The sequence below is a fragment of the Monomorium pharaonis genome, chromosome 11 (genome assembly GCF_013373865.1).
Source record: "Monomorium pharaonis isolate MP-MQ-018 chromosome 11, ASM1337386v2, whole genome shotgun sequence".
Taxonomy (NCBI): domain Eukaryota; kingdom Metazoa; phylum Arthropoda; class Insecta; order Hymenoptera; family Formicidae; genus Monomorium; species Monomorium pharaonis.
Genome location: NC_050477.1, coordinates 6,999,760 through 7,019,255, shown reverse-complemented (window position 1 = coordinate 7,019,255; position 19,496 = coordinate 6,999,760). Strand labels below are relative to the sequence as shown.

The 19,496-nt window shown below is 40.3% G+C and overlaps 1 long non-coding RNA gene across 1 annotated transcript in view; it reads right to left on the bottom strand.

Annotated features, from left to right (window-relative positions):
- Nucleotides 1-16,677, bottom strand: part of LOC118647857 — a 28,692-nt gene extending 12,015 nt beyond the window's left edge. Inside the window, exon 1 of the long non-coding RNA XR_004964993.1 lies at nucleotides 74-16,677. This is a non-coding gene — a long non-coding RNA (uncharacterized LOC118647857). The remainder of the gene's footprint in view (nucleotides 1-73) is intronic.
- Nucleotides 16,678-19,496: the final 2,819 nt, after the last annotated feature.

Below are 19,496 nucleotides of genomic sequence, written 5' to 3'. Positions count from 1 at the left end.
AGAAAGGGATGATAAATAACGCGAGACGAAAAATGCTTTAACAAACAATGTAAGGAACAGACAGATACCGTACCTTTTATCGCTGCCCGTCTTGACTTGACTTGAAATCTACAACGTCCGAATCGGATCCCTCCGACGACGTGTCGTCGCGCTCGCTGAACAAGTGCCCATATCGTAGGCACACGATCACTTTGTAATGCACGCAGTCGGAGCCGCCGCCACCGCCGCCGCCGCGGTTTGTCTGGCCCTTGTCCATGTTATCTGGAAAAACAATTTCAGCTCAATTTCATAAACGTTATGTTTCGTAAATATTTCTCAAGTGAAGATTGATAAAGCGAAGGATGACCAAAGGTCGATCGTGTATAAAGGTAACGGGTCGCGAAAAGGAGAAAAAAATTTCACCATGCAACGTTTAATTATATGACATGCGACGTGAAAGTTAATGAGAAAAAATCGTTTATCTTAAACTCCTTATCTATTAATTAAACAACGCGATTCAACAATATCAAGTTAGGTTATATGCGCATTCATACAATGGCTTAACATTCTTAAAAATAAAGTCTTCTTCTACTATGGAAAGTTCTTTGTATTTTTGAACATTCAGTCTTTTCAATCTTTGTAGGGTCGAAACCGCTCCTTATGGAGAGATCTCGTGGTTTCGGATAGGAATGGAAATATTAAATAAAAATGCGTGTTTTTGAGCCAATATCTTAAAAGATTTATTGGCTCGTGGGGAAAAGCCTTGCGGCATAAAAACCCCAGATTAGACAAAATTATGGAAGTCGTATCAATTAGTGAGGCGTATAATCGTATAGATCATGAAGATCGTATATGTCGTATTGTATGTATAATCGTATAGATCATGAAGATCGTATAATCGCATGTTGTGGTACCACTATAATTATCGGGGCCCCGAATCGTATAAATCGTATATGAAATTATTCGTATATGAATCGCATGTGGTCTTCCATTTTCGGGTGAAGACAAGTCGGGAAATATTCCCTTAAATGGGCCGAAGCCCCGTATATGAACACCTTGCTCACTTAACTAGTGAAATTGAAATATACGTGTGAAAGGACTCTAAACCCCTGTGAGGTAGTTCGCGCTCTTGACCGAATATTCTCAATTGCACAGATTCACTCACGGATAAAGATATACTCGCGGTCGCGTACACGGAAGAAGTGAATCGCAGCGGGCCCTTGACCTTCTTTTTATCCCCTGTGGTGGCGCTTCCGAATCTCGGATAAGTCGTCGACCCTTGCGTAGAATCGATATGTCTCGAGTCGATATTGACTGCTCTCATCGACCGTCCGATACGCGCGCCCTCAACAATCACATCGTCTCATGCGCGCGGTTACATCGGTCACGCTTGAGAAAATAAAATAGTTAGATTCGATCAACTAAATGATTACGTTAATTATTTGTTCCGCGAATGAATTAAAATAAAATAAAATACGCGGAACAATCTTAATAAAGTCTTTTTATTATGACTTCGTCGAAGTCCAGTTAACTTACTCAAAGTGAGGTGCTATAATTGTCTTATATATAGTACATCTAGTATGTGCCGATATATAATTTTCTATTCTATTTAGAAAACTTATTTTCTTCCCTATCTTCTTTAGCATGTAATCAGCAACAGCTGAATCTAAGTCTGTCATCAATAATTACGCCTAGGTACTTTATTATTTCTACTCGCTCTATCTCATTTCCATGAGAGAAAGAGAGAGAGAGAGAGCTCACCGTCAGTCGTAAACACGGTTGTATTATTACAGTCGTAAAGAGGATACGATCGAGAGCGTAAGTTTCGTCGTTTCTTGTCGCTCGTAATTTTCGAGATTCCCGATGAATCGCTATAAAACAAAATCTTATCGCTCTATCGCCGCGGATTGCCTCCTACCCTCTTCGGGAAACATGGAAAAATGCCTGACACTTCCCGTATTTCGATACCCACTTTTCCTCGGGATTACGTATGCGCGTGCGAGTATTTGTTACTTCGAACTTGTTCCTCGATGTTCCGCAATGCGGATTTAAACGGAATTCCAAAAATCGATCGTCGTCGTTTTTCGATTTTTCTCGTTGTCACGGCCGAGGGATTCTTCCTAGATGTCGGACACCTGCATTTTCAAATGCCGACAAAACCATGAGGAAATAAGAGTAAGGGTCGTGAGGAGGAAGGTAATATTACGAATCCTCTTCTCTTTCTCTCACGCGAAGCACGTGGGTGTACCGGCACGGTTGCATAAAATCGCCAGCGGTCTTGTCTCGCCCTACACCTTGTCTACTCGAGATTGAACCTTTCAGATTCGATTTTTTAGCATGGCCTGTTTCATAAAACTGTCGTGCATAGATTTAGACTTTTTTTCAATCTCGCCAGCCATGTATTTATCATATCAATCACGTTAATTGTGCTTATAATTATACCCAGAGAGAAAGATTTCTTTAGATTTAAAATCAAATTGATTGAAAACGAAGAAATATATGAACAATCAAACAAAACTATTCATTTGAAGAAATAAATACGATTTGATTATTTATTAATGTGTTTATTAATAAGCTGTTTGATGGAATAAAAGAATATGTTTATCTTTTTCAATCAGTAAAGATAATGCTTTGTACAACATTATACTGTTTGAATAAAATTAAAAAATTTTAAACAAATGCAGAAAAAAATATTCAAAGAAATCGTACACTCTTAAATTTGTAGTGTCGAATTATCTTCCTTTTTGAATCATTTTTAATAATTCCTAGATCGTTACTGCTTTTACCTAACATGTTGTATCGTGGAAACCTCTCCTTTTAGAGAGTTTCCGTGATTTTGGATGGATGGGTAAGGTTTAAAATTAACGTACATTGATTTTAGAGCCAAGGAATTAAACCTTATTCGGCTCTGTGGGGAAAAGCCTTGCGGCATAAAAACCCCAGATAACGTATGTTGTATTAAGAGTTTACAGTATGTATGAAACGAGAATATGACACAATCGAGATATTTCGTGTAAAACGAGTAATTGTTTCGCTTAGAGCAATCGTATAATCGAATGGATTTCGGGGCCCCGAACACGTGTAATCGCGTAGCTTTCGCCTCGCATAAATACGAATACGTGGAAATATTCCACGTGTGGGCAGAAGCACCGTGTAATACACCTTGCTCGCGTTTGGATTGAAAGTAATGAGACCTGAACGATGGGTTAAACCACGCGTGAGAAGATTATTGAATTCCGCACTATGAGGTTCGAGAGATGCACTCGCGTTCGCGTCTGAATAAGTGTCTTGACTGAGTTAGTGGTCTTCTATTTATCTTAATCGGCGATGCTCTCGGCCCGCCAATCAACGTCGCGATTTTCCGAAAACTCGGGAGTGGTCGTAGTTCACGGCCCGTCTCCGACCGTCCGCTATGCCGTGATACGCGCTAGCTGAGCCAATTAGATTGTCTCAAAGTAAACTTTGTCACCAGATTCCGGGTACTTCATAACGCGTCTGTTCCGTCCAGATATTGAAAACTCGCGGAACATAAATGATAATCTCTTAATCTTATTCTGGTTAATATTATTGATCCAGGTGTAAATTATCTGTACGAGAAAGTGCAATGAAACGTTAAATTGTCGGAAGCTGCGTAGAAAGTCTTTACTGTCGACACGCAACACAAAAGACACGAAGGTTGAGCCTCTCGAACAGCTCTGCCTTAGAAATGCATCGGTAGAAATCGAGAACGACAACAAACCGGTTAACGATCCGATCGGAAGCTCATTTGTTTTGCATTACGCCGCACGCAATTTGTTCTCGTCTAAAAATAATCACAACTCGTAACTCACGATGTAGGATTTTCATCATTACACGCGCGTATGTACGACGTTAACGTATACTTTGTTGTCGTGCGAAAATCACAACACACGTTGCGTGGACTGCAATAATTTTAGAATCTGGGATATCATGACGTCGCTACATTCGAAAGAGAAATACGTATATATCTAAGTATATAAAGTCTAGGTCCAGGTCGATCCTCTCAGCGAGGTGAGCTAGGACCCGATCGACACAGGAGTCGAGCCTTCTAACCTCTTCAAGGGTTTAGGGGATTTATCATTGTATATAAGTGTCAAATAACCTACAATGAAAGTTTGGTTGACGGCATGTTAAATATTTAAAAAAAAAAAAAAATAGGGGATTTATTTTTATTGCGAGTCGTAATGCCTCAGTCGCCCTGACTGACGCAGGCTCCCTTTTCTTTGAATTTGGGCAACTCACTTCCTATTTCATTTTGATTACATTGTGACCATTCTGAGAAATTGGATTCTGATTCGGATTCCAATTCGGATTCTGATTAGAAATCACTGTTATAGAAGATTCTCCTTTTCTTTGAGTCTTCGAACAACCATCAAGTTGATTTATATATATCATCAGTTGACGCACCATTTGATTTTGATTGTTTTATTTTATTCAACTGATCTAGATATTGTGATCTTAAATTATTGATTTTCTTTTTTGCAAATTTAGTTGTCATTATTTATCCTGTTAATTCTTTATATGATTACAAATAATCTAAAAAACTTTATCTCGTTTTATACGATTGTGACATTAACACATTTGGTAACATATGAGCAAGGATCTTGCTGATACATCAATAAAATTTTTATACTATCTTTGCTAAACACTTTCCTGAAAATCAATTTTTATATATAGCGAGCACGGCTTTCGTTGAACGCGCGGCCCAAAGGTCTCTACCTCCCACCGTGCTGAATGCCAAGACTGGGAGATTCCAGGCGCGGATTTTCGCACAGGGATACCGCATACTTGATCGATGGCGTTCTTCATCGCTGCGCGCGATGAAACTCAGGTCACCCCGAGCCGGGCAGGTGCCTCTCACGATAAACCAAGCCGTATCGCCTAACGGAGGCGGCCGACTGGGCTGTCGGCATGCGCACAGAAACGAGCCATTATCGCTATTAGCGTAATAGATGCATTCAAGTTCCACGATTCCGGGGAGGGGGGGGGGGGAGGAAAGCCGTCGCCGTCCAGTGTGAGATCCTCGCCGCGAACGCGTCCACGTAACGTTGAATTTATACCGTTTGCCACCGCGCGGTGCCCGCCATCGACGTTATCTAGGATAATTCTCGGCCGACTTGTAACGATATTCCGGTTTGTAATCGCGGGGTATCGCGAGGATAGAAGCGCGTTGTCCGCGGAGCGTGTGAGAGCGCCGATCGTTATGTCCATCAAATGTAAATTATAGCGATATCAGATGACCCGATACCGCAACTCACGCGAATTCCTGCTAGTCGTTTGATTATGAACGCATTTACTTATCGCCGATAGCGTGAGTTAGTCTTCCTCTATACTAACCGATACAAGAGTTGCGAATCGATGCGTTACTTTACACGCAATGTAATAATAATAATAAATTTATTGCATATATGCGGGATTGATTTATGTCAAGTCGAATAATTGCAATAAAAGCATAAATAAAAACAATTGTAGGGTCGAAACTGCTCCTTGTGGAGAGATCTCGTGGTTTCGGATAGGAAGGGAAATGTTAAATCAAAATGCGTGGGTTTGAGCCAATATCTTAGAAGATTTATTGGCTTGTGGGGAAAAGCCTTGCGGCATAAAAACCCCAGATTAGACACAATTATAGAAATCGTATTATCATATTAATTAGTGAGACGTATAATCGGGTAGATCATGAAGATCATATATGTCGTATTGTACGTATAATCGTGTAGATCATGAAGATCGTATATATCGCATGTCGTAGTACCACTATAATTATCGGGGCCCCGTATCATATAAAATCGTATATGAATTTATTCGTATATGAATCGCATGTGGTCTTCCGTTTTCGAGTGAAGACAAGTCGAGAAATATTCCCTTAAATAGGCCGAAGCCCCGTATATGAACACCTTGCTCACTTAATTATTGAAATTGAAATACACGTGTAAATGACTCTAAACCCCTGTGAGGTAATTCGCGCTCTTGACCGAATATTCTTGATTGCACAGATTCACTTGCGGATAAAGATATACTCGCTGTCGCGTACACGGAAGAAGTGAAGAGCAGCGGGCTCTTGACCTTCTATTTATCTCCTGTGATGGCGCTTCCGAATCTCGGATAAATCGTCGACCCCCGCGTACAATCGATATGTCTCGAGTCGATATTGACTGCGCGCGGTTACATCGGTCACGCTTGAGAAAATAAAATAATTAAATTCGATCAACTGAATAGTCACGTTAATTATTTGTTCCGCAAATAAATTAAAATAAATAAAATACGCGGAACAACAATTAATGCACTCGCATTTGCTTAGTGAAATGCCAGCGAAGATGCTGATGCCATGGAACTAGCTTGCAACAAAAACAAGATGATCAGAATGTAATAGATAGACTGAAAAGTAAAAATGCGGTAAATAGGACAAAAAAGAAATAAACGGAGCATAGAATAAATAGAAAAATTATTTTTTAAGTTGTGTATTTATTTCGGAATAATGAGAAGAGAATATTTATAAGATAAATTAAAAAAAAAAGAACGATACGGATAATGAGCTTGTCTCGTAAGACGATCAATCCTTCCAACGTTATCTATTGAGTTCAAGAGAGACGTGACGACCAGCGAGTACTACGAGCAGTTCCGAAACAGGGAAACAGAGAACTGCACGGGTTGAACGCGAGCTCCTCTCCCCTTCGCGTCCGTGTGATTCCGCGAGGCAGAAGGTAACAGTACTCGTACTGTTCGCCGCTTCGCATAAATCTCTCGGGGTTGCGAAGCAAATTGTCCGGTCCGGAGATAGAACGGACGGCCACGTGTAGCAGCAGCCTCGTAGGTATAGCAGGTAACAGGAAACGTTGTACGTGAACTGCGCCGCCGTTGTATCTCTTTTCTGTTGCCCGGACACGACGCCTTCGGCACTTTTTTCGTCGTTATCTGCGCGAGATGAGCTCCACGGATGAGCGTATACGGGCGTGCAGTAATTGTCACCGTAGGTGCCGCGAGTATTATTCAGTAATACATGAGAATCGTTTTTCTTGCGCTGCTGACACATGCAAGTGCTGCGAATTTTAACTATACCAAAAAAGGTCACGGGAATGATTCAACTTCTTGATGTGTATGGGTTCAGAATTTGGAAAAACTTTATAAGAACGTTCAGTGATCGTGTCGTATTATTTAATTACGATATTAATTACGATATCTTCTCCGCGATTTCATAATCTTTTCAAGTACGCCTGGTTCAAAAGTGGATATATCGAGGAACGGCCATCACAATTCCATCAATAGTAATTATTATTGATGGAGAAGATGGAAGATTTGGCTTTTGAATTGCACTTTTTCTTTGGGAAGTTAGATATTATTATTGGTCGAGAAGGTGATGAACTTGGTCTCTGAATCCCTCTCTTTCCCAAAAAGTTGGATATTGTTACTGTGAAGAAGATGAAGGACTTGATCTTTGAGTTACGCTTGTCTTCGAAAAATTGGATTTTGTTCTGCAACAAAGATAACATTATAACATATAAGCCAATTATATGATGCGAATAAAATCGAAACACAAGAAAAAATAGAATAGCGTAATAATTAATAAATATTTAATTTCATATAATTTGCAACATCACAACTTTCATACTACTTTTACAATTTTTTATAACTTTATTTGAGAGTTCTTACTTAGCAGAGAATTCACGAGTCAAAGCGCTTCCGATGGTTGACCGGCATAAAGCTTTCATTTGTTGGTCCTTGTGTGAAACGCACCGTTTTTTTCCATAATACTTTTATTTTTATTTTCAGTCATTTTGAGTTTCATCTTTTTATTTCATCTGTTTCAACATCTTTTTCTCTCTCTATTGGCTGTCGCTTCCGTAATTGATAATGCCGGCATCGTCGTTGGTTGAGAGAATTTTCGCGCTTACGACTGCTTATACGTAAGAAGGAGTTCGTAGGTGAATCTTAACAATGCGGCGCGATAATTGTGTCCCGATTCGTTTTCTCGCGGGTCGAAAGAGGAAGTAGAGGAGTGGCTTTTCTCGCGCGAATCGTAAACGTGGGTCAGTACTCTCAAACATCACCGCCTTCGTCCCCTCGGCGGCCATCCCGACCGCCGCTTGCCCTCTTTATCGGACCATTCATCTTTCCCTGCACTCTATAGATCACCGCCCGGTAGATGCAAATGGAGCGCGCTCCCCTTTTAAGAGGGCTTCTGGCGCGCTGCGTGAAAGGATCACTGATTTCCATCACGCCGCGGCGCCTGCGGACGCGGAAGGGCTCGCCGGGATCCTTTATGCTGGAACGCGTGATTGAAATCAGCTGTAACGTCATCATTGCCCGCTCGCCTTTGCGCCGCGCGGCCTCCCCCTTGCGTCGCAAGGGGGAAGAATATATTGTTTAAATCTTTATACACGAGCAGTCTAAACATATTTTCATACAGAGGTAAAAATATAATCTAAAGTATACGTCAATATTGTGATTAAAAATTTTTCAACTTATATAGAACGATCTGAAATACTTTCATTAAACAAATATTTAACGGTTTTATTTTATTAAACGATAATTAGTAACAGATTAATTATATAAGTAATTAATATTTATTATTGAAGAATTAATAGTACATTAGAAATAAAAAGTTTAGTTGGAATTATATTCATTTTCAAATTAGATTATGACTTTCTTATTACTTGTTATTAATATAGATATTAATAACAAAAGTTTTAGCATCAGTACGTTATTAATTTTAATTGTTAAATTTAAAGTTAATTCTATAATAAAAACATTCACTTGATTGTTCTATTTACTTAAAATTAATTAGAGTAGATAAAATTAGAGGAAGAATGGAATAAATGTATATTTTTATTTATACGTTATTGTACTGTATAACTTTTGACATTTTTTACGTAATGGTTTATGTATATAATTTAACATTTTAAATATGTCGTTTTTCTTGTTCAAGTATCTATATTTTCTTCAAGCAATTACATTTTAATTTTGTTACATTTTTTAAAATATATATTTGTTTGCAACGGGCCGATGGGGGGAGAGTGCACGCTGGCGCGGTGCCGGGGCATTAATATAGTTGCAGTACAGTTATTTCTATCGGCGTTCGTTACGGCGCGATTTCATGGGATACGACGCGGCGGAGATTAAGAATAGGCGACGCGAAAGTAACGCCGCGCCGTCGTGGTCGCAATTAATCAAGCCGCGCGCGCGTCGAGAGTGCCGCTAGTTAATTCGCGTAAAGCACGGGAAATTGCACGGGGAATTATCCGTCGCGGTGGGTGGCCCCTAGCTATGGTACCCGGGGGGAGAGGCCAAGGCGCAAAGGACAACGGTTATCCATCCGACGTGGCGGCGACTCGATGGACCGAGTCGACAACACGACGGAGGAGAAGAAGGAGGAAGTCGTCGTTTTCCCGTCCGGCGAAACGAAACGTCGTATTAAGGGCGAATGAAGTGGTTTACGTCGCTGTGTGTAACGCTTCATCGCTCGCGGCGGCTATTTAGCGCGCGGCTAGTTGAAATCATCATACACGTGAAACCGAATACGCGCGCTGTACGTGTTATGGTACGTGATACTCGTGCGGGATTTACAGGATAAAGCGATCGAAGCGGGACTCGCGCAATGTAACACACGGCGATAATCAAGGTCGTAATTTCGGGATATTCTTCCGCTTGCTGGACGAGGTTTAACTGGATTCCCAACCGTTAGTTCGCCTATCAATAACTTCGATCTTACGTGTCGACTACGCCGGGATACATCCCGTTAACCCTTTCATCGCCTCCTACATGACTTCTAATTCGAAATTTAAATCAAGGCAAACAAAAAAGAAACCGACTCGATATGTTCAGTACGTCGGGAGGGTCTTACTCTTAATTCTCCATTATTTTTCTTTTCTTGAGGGATATATAGTCGGAGCTCATGGAGCGAGTTTCGATTTATCAGTTAATTCAAGCAGCTCGGACTATGCGTGACGGTACGAATATGAGGGTGAAAATTGCGTGATATCTCCTTTCCCGTCGCAGATGCAAATTAATTCGCTCGCACCGTTAGAACGAGTTTGCAATGTAGTATTTCACTTTCGTGGAAGTCACGAGAAGCGAGGTCTCCACGTAATAGGTCGCCTCGAAGTTTCGGGGTTAACGGATGAGGAACCTGTATAATTTAGACTACGGAGCAGAGAAGGTCACGTTGCACTCTCTCGTTTACATACATTATTCGAATCGGGGCACGCTTCTCTGTCACCTACAAATCAGGCGAAAGTGAGGTCACGAGAACAACGAATTCCTAACAACACCTCGCCGTTACGGTTTGATCTTAACGCATTCCATGCTGCGTACAACATTGACCCGGCCCACGATTTCCATTCAGGCCGCTTAAGAATTTGTGAGTATAAAACTACATACTTTATCATAAATTTAAATCAAGGTAACAAAAAAAACCGACTTGATATGTTCAGTACGTTGGGAGAATCTTGCTATTAATTCTCCATTATTTTTTTTTTTTTTAATATTTTATGATACCATTGATTGATAAGTTACGATTATGTAGAATACGACATGTAGTATAGTAATCATAGAGGATACAATTAAGGTGATACAATTTTGAATTTTTTAAATATTTTTTTATTTTTGGTTACAAAATACAAACACTTAAATTAGTACAATTAGAAAGCTTACAATCTGAATTAGTTAACACCTGAATATAAAAAAAAATAACATGATCCAATTTGTGATTTATTTTATTCTTGAAAAGTATTAAAAAATGTATCGTACAGTTCTGAACATGCAGTATAAACATTGTATAAAGAGAGAAATAATAGTATTACAAAACACTATTTGACATACTCGTTAAGATTTATGTCTAAATATTTGAACACTTGTATACTTGAAGTTGAACAAAAAGAAAGAATTTGCTATACAATTTTTTATGCAGCCAGATTAATAAACAAATGACTATTACATCGACTGAAATTAGAATCATCATACTTAGAAAATTCTTTCCTTTTTTTATACCATGTTCAAAATTATACATCTTACTCTCTATAGTGCATCACATTGGTACACGCGACTTGAATGGACAATCGCGTAAAAATGGCGCATGGAAGACATTTAATATCTAAGTCAGGTCACAATCGAAAAACATATCTTTCCGACATATCCTTTCAGTCACGTTTTCTTCATTTCCTGTTCTTAAGTGCACAAAGATTGAATGAAGTTGTGGTGTCTCTGTACTGGCACTTCGGAGGTTCTACTCGTTCTCGTTATATGAGCAGTTAACAGTTCTGCTATGCGTCGTTTCCCGCAACGTCGAACGTCATAAGGGCATCCGCTTCCTACTCAAAACGAAAGACAGGCAAAATTCGCGGATACTTGCCGCGCCCATTTCAGCCAACCTGTTGCGCATTTGTATCGGTAATTGTCCGTGGAGAACTGACCCGGTTTTCTCGGTCACGATAATCGCACGCTGACGACGCGGGCCGGTGATACGCAAACGCACGAGACCGCTCCTACATCACCTCATTTATCATTCTCTAGGACATGCGGCACATAATAACGAGGAATAAGTGGAGTAGCGGGTAATATACCGCGCACGGAAGCCGGAGAAATTCGTGGACTTTCTTCAGATTCACAATATGCGAGACTTTCGGTATATGTGAGAAATTTCTCTTTAATACCGATCTAAATACACAGTTGTCGGGCTTTGAACATTCCTCGAGGCGACAGGAAAGTGTTTCAATGTTTAAAAATACGCTAATAAAATATCGCTACTCGTACAGAATGATTGTAAAAATATTTTAATACAATATTGCAACATTGCAAAAACGTTTGCAAGCCTTTGCAGAATGTTGTAAAATTACTGCAATGTTACAATGAAAAAAAATTTTTTCTACCGATAAGGTTTTTAATTTAAATCAAAAGTTAAGAAATTAATTGTGAACTTGCAAGTGAATCTGCAATGCACATTTAATAACATCTATTATTATAATATTAATTATATTTGACTCGTTTTTAAATGCAATTTTGCATAAAAGAAATTTTGTTTATATTGCATATCTGTATTTTAACAAATTCTCTGAGAGCGTTGCACTGCAATATCCAAGATTAGTGCTGCTGCAATGCAACCGCAGGATTCTGTATCCCGTACGGATAATTAAAAATCGGAGAATTTCAAGGTACATGATCTTTGGCTTTCCCAACTCGCACGTGCAACATTCAGCATCGCGAGAGATTCTCGCGGGTGATTTAGTCAGCGTCGCGGCGACGCGAAGACCGCAACCGCGCGAGCGTTTGTATCTCGTTTCTTTCGGTTCTCCGGCCGCGTTTCTCTGATTTCCTCGCGACAAGCGCGAAAATGGAAATTTCGCGCGGGACGCGCGCGCTGAAAAGGCGCCAAATGCATTCCCGGCGATGCGTCATTGTCGCCGGGTGTTATCTCCGTGCGCGAAGTGCACCTTTATTTCTATTAAAATCGTTATAAATCAGTCTTCCCTGCCCGCCACCCTCCACCCCTCTATCCCTCTCGGAGCTAAGGTCGCGCGGCATTCCCGACGCTATGTCACTGTCCCGCGACATTACGATCCCAATGTGTCCCGTCGCCGTTGCAACGCGCGCTGCATCGCTAACGCTGCGCTATCGGAGGTCTCACCTTCGCGATTCGCGCGCGAGCGGCACGATCGTTGGGTAATTGCGCCTACCGTCGCCGGAATTAACTAATCGCGCGGCCGATCTACCCGAGGTTGATTTGTGCGAAACTCTCGTTAGCGGGCTATTCTTACGATATTTTTGTACGGCCGATCTTAACCGACCCTAAGAATAGGGTGACAGACGTGCTTGTTTTGGAGGATCTACCGGGACTTATCTCGGACTTACCGAACCTGTTTCAGAGCCTGTAAAGTCACTCCGTTACACTCGGATCTCAGTGATCAGTAGGCTCCTTAGATCCCGCGATAAGCGGCGTGTTTGCATAATTTAGTGTCATTTACGCAAAGAACACTTTCTTAGGTCTCTTTCTGAAACAACCGATACTTTTTGACGCCGCTCAATGACACGGCACCTATCCCATTGATTTCTCTCGGAATGCGAAAGGTGTACAAAACAATACGGCAAGTTGTGTATCGCTTTGACGCGCTTCCCCGGAGACAGCAACGCGTTCGTCGTTATTTACGAGGAAAGAGAGCTGCTTCGCACGGCTGATTGAATAGCGGCGACGTTACGTAAATATTACACTATTATTTCCCGCCGCTCACAATTACGCCTCATTAAGCGTATGCGTGCGAATTAATATTTCCATTACGTTTCGCTTATACAACTGCTCGTTTGCCTCGACATCCGTATCGGTCGTCGCCATCTCGTGTGCATTCAGGTAAACAATAAGTAACTTTGCTTGCTTTAATAATTAGCTTTCTGTTCTGACCTTCGTTATCCATCCGTTCATTTTACGCTCGCGCGCGCTGCTCGTCGTACCGAAATGCGCTTTCACGCTCGTGCACATGCCCTTATATTGTTCATATCTCCTACGTGTTTTATGTAACTTTTTTCTCCGCGCGCACGCGCCTCGGGGACTTTGGTATTATACCAAGGCAACATAAAATTACCGCTGTCGCTGCTGCTTTACTACCGTTACGGAACATCGAGAGTGGGCTGTTCTATCTTGCGACACCGACTGAATTTCATACGCCCGTGACACAATGCACGGACGGAAGCATCGGGACCCCGTGGTGGCATTTCGTAACGAGAGAGTCCCACGGAATTATGGCAACGGGGGCTGGGACGCACAATGGCGTCGTCTTCGATGGCAAAATCTCTCTCTTTCTCTCTCTCCCTCTCTCTTTCACGGAGAAAGATGAATATCTGATATGGGAATCCGCGTCGTGTGAATGCGAACGCTCCGTGCGAGCGACATACACGAGGACGCCGTATGGTCTCGCAACAACGGGCGAACATTGTAGTCCGACATAGTTAAAGATCGCGAAATTGCAGGCGAGCGAGACGCGACGAAATTCTCTTCCCCCTCCTCTCTCCTTCAGAGAGCTCCAAAGAACCGGGAAAAGTACGTTTCTCGTTCTCAAGCAAACGTCTACCGTTTTCCGCCGCGATGGGCGCGATAAGGGTCGCGAACATGGGCACTCACACTACCGACCATAGGGCCGTGAAGACGGATGTACTGAAAAGACAAAAGATTGCTAAGGTAATTTACTACTCTACGGAGTATTTCCTTCTGCTGACTTTTTCAAACTTCTACGACAAATTTACACTCCTTCTTTAGCACAGGTATTGTGCAGGAAATCATTATTTTCTTACTTTCTACTTTCGGATACAACATTGTATCAAACTCGATTGACCAAGAAGTATCTTAGTTTAAAAAAAAGAAAGAAGAGTGTTTGAATCAAATAAATTGATTCTCAATATCTTGAGAATTAAATTCACATTTGAATTATTTGAAGTGAAAAAATGAAATAAATACAAAAATCAAAGCAAAACAAAATATTATAATTTATTAAAATGACATTCTATTTAAAAAATATGTGCTTTTGTTTTCCGCTATTAAAATTTGAGATATGCTATTTATGACAATTCTAGAAGCTCTTAAGTTTCCGAAGTACAATGAATCGTTACTCTCCGTTCATTTTCTCGCAGAGATTTACAGAACGGCTTAACATTTTTGCAGTGGCCGTTGTGCGGGTGCGAGAGTGAAAATGGCATCTTATATAATTTCAACGACTGTCGTGTACAATGATGCATAGATCGTATCTTTCTCGTTGTAGGATTAGGTCGGGCGAAGTCGGGAACGATGCGACGTGTCTCTCTCCTCTCTGTCTCTCTCTGTTTCTTCCTCTCAGTTTGCGAGTTTCACTTTTGTTGCCTCCGGTGTTTGCCGCTCACGCCTGCACGAGTAATTCCCTAACCCAGAAGAACACGCAGTCAGCCGTGAAGTGCGTGATCTCGATCACTGGCGGTCGACATTTCGAGGAACGATCGGCCGATCCCCTCCTAAATCCTGTCGAGCGAGGTCTCCGACAAGTCGTCCTTACGCGATAAACCGTTCTTCGACGCCGATTTCGCTTAGGAAACTGTCTGGCTAATTTACGCATCGGTGCAACGAGCACGATTGCGGCGACGCTCACGCCGGGAATGAGACCGGGCAATCAGGCGTCCTTGTAATAGAAAATTAACTTACCGGAACACATTTTGTAAAACACAATTGTGAGATTCGTATCCACAAAATTCCATCTTGCGCAAGGACACTGTGCGCGATCGTGAAATACGTCATTGCTCGGGCAAGCAGCTTGTAAAACTTCGCCACAAGTTTGTACGAGGACACTATACTACACATTAATTTGTATAATATACTGAAAAACTAGAAAGAAAAAAAAATTTATAAATATTTTAATTAAATAAAGACAGATTCGTGAAAAGTCTAATATGCTTAATGGAAGATAAATTGATGTTGAACGGATAAACACGTGGCAGTAAATGAAAGAAGGAAGTACCGTTTGCGGCAAATTGAACGGCTTAACGTCTGTTTTAATATGGAGGCATTTAATTCTAAACTAATCCTGATTTTATTACTAGACGTGGACGTAACGGCGCAGTTGGGAGAACGATCCCCTCGTCGTAATCCTTCCGATTACACGGCGCGAGAACGCGTTATCGGGGATTATTACCGCGACCGAAAGCGCGATTGTGCTTTCACCGGGCGATTTCCATTCTGTCCCCGGTCCGGTTACGAGACAGGAACCCGATGATGAACGAAGGGAAGGAGAGACTCTCACCTTCCACCGCATGGTCCTCTCGCAGCAGAAGGACCGGATGACATAAAGTCTCCCCGCTCTCGGGAGAGCACGTCGTTCGCGCATGGAGATTTATGAAGCTTTTCTCTCTCTTTTTCTTTCTTTCTCTCTCTCTCTCTCTCTCTCTTTCTCGGCGACAAATAGCAAATGGTCAGGCCTGTTCCATCGATTTGCTTTTATTCCGACGTCGATAATGCCCGGCGCGGGCCGAAGCGTCGACTTACGCAAGGACGGGCCCTCGCGTAGAGGAACCTAGCCTCCGCAAAAGATCCCGTATGCATATGTGTGCGAATCTGTGCATATATATATGTATATATGTATACACATATATATCCACCATCACGGCTTGTAGTACGACATGATACATGACGCAGGCCGCGATAATAATCGTCGAAAGGTATTCCGTGCCCTCACCGCGCCAACATCTCGACGTCCGCCGCGCGGCCTTCGCGCGGAGGCGGAGAGGATGCGAATGAAAAAAAAATAAAAAAGACACCCCCGAGAAATGCCTATCGTCCCGTTCATCGCAATCTACGCTCCCCGATAACCCGATGACCGTGTAATATTTATCGACAGCCGTGTTTCTGCTCGCGTTCCTCTTTCTTCTCGATCCCGCGCGAGCGACGTCGAAAAATCGCTCTGGTCTACTCAGGTATATACATATACATTGAAATTATCTATATATAATTTGAATATTATATACATATGTAACATTATATCATAGAAAACGAAATCAATCATTTTTCTTTTATTAATTTTACGATCGAATCAACATTAACAACACGGAACAACGGAAAAAGACCAGATAATTAATAAACGCTTTATACATTCCGTATAAAACATTATACACTTCTCTATACACATATATTACTTCTCTTTAACGTGATTATTTTTTATTATTAATATTACATTTTGTGATATTAATTTCAATCAAAGGCCTTTTAATAATAAAGAAATGAAAAAATTAATATATATGTAATTTGTGAATAATTAAAGTTATATACATATAGGCAATGTTAAAAAATGTAAAGTGAAAAAATTACTTTTTTTGCAGAAATGAGAGTATTAATTATATTATTAATCACACATACATTAATTATAAAACGCATAGATATAATTCTGTCATTAATTTTATTAATATAATGGATTAAGAGATACACACACATACATATATAAAACAGCCTACTGATTATTTCATTTAAGCACGCAGCTTTGAAACGTAGAACGAATGCGACATTATAGAAGGCCTCTGTTGTCGGCGCTCGTGTTATCGGAGCCGCGTTATTATTCGCGGGGCATTCCGAATTTTTTTCCGCGAGTCTCATTGTCTCGCAGGCGCGTTATCGGATTCGTATAACTCGCACACGGTGCCCCGAATCCTTTGTCAATTCACGGAGAGTTCGTCAACGCCCCCGGCCATTCGATCGAATTGACAGTTACGTCATGGATCGATACGCGCGAATTTACATCGTCAATGGATATTACACGCGCCAGTACCGGTAAGACGAGTTAATAAATTCGTATAGAGTCGTACGGATCCGTACAGAGAGTCGATCTGTCAGATCAATGTGGCCTCCATTCCTTTACGGTCCAATGATCGCGTAGTGATCATCGATATAGGTTATAGATACGTTCGTTGTTAGCCGTCATCTACACGAGACGACGGCTGTGTAAAATTAATGAAACTTGAGCTTTAAGATCATAACTATCAAAAGATTCGCAGAACATTTTTGTAGCAAAATAATAAAAGCTGCAAGAATAATAAAAATTGATATTGGAAAAAAAAACAATAGAAAAAAAGTCAGTATTATTTTACGGTAACAATTTTTACATTATTGCTACGTGAGATAAAATTTCATGAAAATTTACAATTTTCAAGGATAAAAAAATTTCTTGAAAATTTCATATTTTCCTTTGATTGTGGGATCTCTATTTTAAACCATTCTTTGATTAATCAACAAAATTCTTTATTTCAATTAATCAATTTAAAATATTCAAAGTATTTGTAATATTAAGTGGATTGTACCTAAGAAATTGCATTAGAGATTATATTATGCTTTTACGATTGAGAAAAATATGTAAAAGATGTTTTTTCGCTTTGTGTAAAAAACAGCTTTGTGTAAAAATAATGAAAAAATAAAGTACTATAAATCATGCAGAATGAAGCAAAATGAGGATTAACTAATAAATAATTGTTAATTAGCTATTGCTACAAAAATCATTATCTTCTTTTATATGCACAATATTAAGCAAATTCTTATCTTACGTATACTTTTATATGCATTACAATCTTAACTAAGAACTTCTTTTCTTTACTTGAATATGTAGCACTTAATACAGTTAGTATTATTTAATTTTTATTCCCTTTACATATACATAATGTTATCACATTAGAAGGTAATATTACATAAGATTACAATCATACGCGTAACACATGTTTCCGTAAGAGACAAGAAAGTTCTACTGTTGCGTGACAACTGACACAGCATATACGGTAAAAGTGCCGTGAAACATTTACATTAAACGCTTTTATTTAACTCTCATTTCCGGTAGGAATTCTCCCGAATGAAAGAAAAAGAGAAAGGATAAGGGGAAAAAGAGAAAGAGAGGGAGAAAGGAAGAAAGAGAATTTCATTATTGTATTGTCGTCGTTATTCCTCGAGTCACGTGTTTATCTACTTTCAGTGCCCGGAAACGAGTTACACTTTAAGATTTACATAGAATGGTCGGATGAATTGCGAATACTGACAAACATACTTACGCGGCGTGCGGTAAACAGCATGTGGTCTACACGTGCTTGAGGGATGGATGTTGAAGGTTAAAGAAATTCTCAAGCTCCACAAGCGTTATTTGCGTATTCGGACCGTACGGATTAATATCAATTCTCCAGTTAGTTAAATATGCACTTGAAAAATCTATTTATTTGATCTATAATTCATAAATATATAAAATCACATGTACGTATGTATGTATGTATGTATGAAAATTTTATTGTGTCTCCTTAGGGTTTACAATCTCTACAAAAATAACTTATTACTATCTTACAAACTACCTTATCTCTAACTTATTCTATACTCTTAGATGCTTCGGCATCTACTGCCTCCACATCCCGCCCTTCTACACACACACACACACACACACACACACACACACACACACCGCCTTTTAAATCACATGTACATAATTATGCTAAAAACGTAGAACGTGTTGATTTTCATCGAGTCCCCGTACGGGCAAAAGCGATACGTTTCCGTGGACCGTAATTTTTGAGAAGTCAATGCGAAAAGAAATCAGTTAAAGCGTGTTGGGAATGTGAAGAAAGTTCAACACGAGTTGCCTCATTGTTTACTTGTCAAACGTCGCCGGGTGAACAACCTGTCGCTGACTTGGTCCGACTGGTTTTTGCGCGACCAAAGGTGGCTCAATGTATTCAGATGAGTTTGGACCGACCATGAAAAAGCCCAGGTCGTCGAACTACCGGACACGAAGTCCGAAGGTTCAAACAACATATTTCGAAGTCCGGGCAATATCGTGCTATCTTGCAACGTGACTTTTAAGTATGTTTGCTATATAGCTTTGCTAACACAATTCACGAATATTTTCTGCTTTTCTCCGTTTACCAAACAATTTTGTGTGATATTTTATTTCTTATTAATAAAAAGTATTAATTATTAATAAAAATATTGACGTTTCGCTTTTTGGTAGGAAAAGAGGGACTCATAAACTCAATATTTAGTC